The sequence below is a fragment of the Pyrus communis genome, chromosome 2 (assembly GCF_963583255.1).
Source record: "Pyrus communis chromosome 2, drPyrComm1.1, whole genome shotgun sequence".
NCBI lineage: Eukaryota > Viridiplantae > Streptophyta > Magnoliopsida > Rosales > Rosaceae > Pyrus > Pyrus communis.
In genome coordinates this window covers 21,136,854-21,138,901 of record NC_084804.1, presented here as the reverse complement: position 1 = coordinate 21,138,901, position 2,048 = coordinate 21,136,854, and the positions used below count along the sequence as shown (strand labels likewise).

The 2,048-nt window shown below is 33.3% G+C and overlaps 1 pseudogene; it reads left to right on the top strand.

Annotated features, from left to right (window-relative positions):
• Nucleotides 1–377: 377 nt before the first annotated feature.
• Nucleotides 378–1,710, top strand: LOC137725253 (uncharacterized; annotated as a pseudogene).
• The last annotated feature ends 338 nt before the right edge of the window (nucleotides 1,711–2,048 follow it).

The following is a 2,048-nucleotide window of genomic DNA, read 5'->3' as shown; positions in this document are numbered from 1 at the left end:
CAACCTATAAACAACAATTCATAAAACCAAATCGAATATCACATATGCAATAGAAGGATATATAAAACTCCATATTTCAATCGTAATATATGACATTGCCTTCTTGTATCCTTCTATTGGACAAGACATATAAAGCTCCACCAACTTATATTTTAATTAGCCAATAACCATGTATTCTTGTATCCTACTATTGTAAACGTCTAATCTTGTTTGCATTCCTGCTTTAATCCTCCTCCTAGTGTTATTACTTACATGTACAATGTCATGTTCCATTCCAAAGTCTTAATTATTTACCATGATCAACTTCATGTTCATTATATCTAATGATTTAATTATTTGCCAAAATGTAATAAAAGTATTTTATAGTTTCACTAAACATGGATGAAAGAAAGATTATCGCATTCTTCATTGTTAAGTTGTGGTACATGAATATTGTGACTTGGTTGATGATGTGGTTCATGATGAATCATAATTCTGCTAGAAGAAGGAATCGATAACTTGCACTTAGAAATTGCACATTTGTTAGAAGAATGGTAGGGTCAGCCTATTTAGACAGCATAATAAGATATGATGATGTTCATTATGTGAACGAAATTAGAATGGATAGGAGAACTTTTCATTCTTTATGGCAGATGCTCTATGACCATGGTAGAGTAAAATTGGATGGTGTAGTGACAATGGAAGAACAAGTTTGCTTGTTTTTGCATTAACTTACACATCTTGTAAACAATTGTTTGGGAGTAGGTTTTGTCGATCAGGGAAGACCATAAGTAGGTATTTTAATTCAATCTTACATGAAGTGTTAAGGCTACAAGGTAGACTTTTGAAAGTGCCAAAACCCATTCCTAATGCCTACCCAAATCCTAAATGTAGTCGGTATTCTTCATATTTTATAAAAATTACTTCTAAAATTAATGTAATTAAATATATTGAGCTTACTAATGTTAATGATTTTCTTAGAATTGCTTGGGGCAATTGGATGAGACTTACATTAAATTTCATGTCCCTAAGCGAGATAAACCAAGATACTGATCAAGGAAGAGAGATTGCGACCAATATGTTGGGAGTTTGTAATCTAGACATGAATTTTATATTCGTGTACCCATGTCAGGAAGGGTCAGCCTCTGATTCTAGAGAACTCTGAGATGCGAGAAGTAGACCACCATGATTAAAAGTTCCCACGAGTAACAATAGATTATTTGTTCTCATACTAGTAATTTGAATCCTCAATTTTCTTATATATTGTAACATACATTTTTTGGTGTGTTAGGGCGTTACTACCTTGTGGATGGTGGGTACACAAATGGTCCAGGATACCGTGCACTGCATAGGGGAGTGCGTTACCATATCTCGGAGTGGAGAAATAGAAGACTCCCGATTAATCATGATGAGTATTTCAATATGAAACATGCTGCAACTAGAAATGTCATTGAGGGATGCTTTGGATTACTTAAGATGCTCCAATTAAGAGGTCCGTCATTTTTCCCAATTAAAACACAACTTAGGATTATCACAGCTTGCTGCCTATTGCATAATCTTATTAGAAGACATATGTCAGATGAACCAATAGAAAATGAAATCCTAAACTTGGATGAATCTGAAAATGATGAAGATGAAGAAGATATGATTGAGACTGTTTAACCTACACAAGAATGGACTGCATGGAGAAACATTTTGGCCATGAATATGTACAATGAGTGGCGTGCATAAGTGTGATTTGATTAAATTTTCTTATATATGCATGTTGTGATTTGGTTATGGTTTGTTATTTGAACAAATAGTGATTTCTTATGTATTGAAGGACAAAGTGTGATTCGATTATGAAACTTTATTTGAACAAAATGTGACCTGGTTATGTATTTATTTAAAAAGTGTGATGATTTGCTTATGATTTTTATCACTTACTATTGATTATATGCTATCTTCTTGTGTATGTAATTGTAGGAATGGAAAGTGAACAAAGTAGTCAACCAAAAGGAAGTAGAAAGGTTTGGAAGCAATATGAAGAAGATGCATTCTTGTCCATACTTGAGGAGGCAATTGTTAAG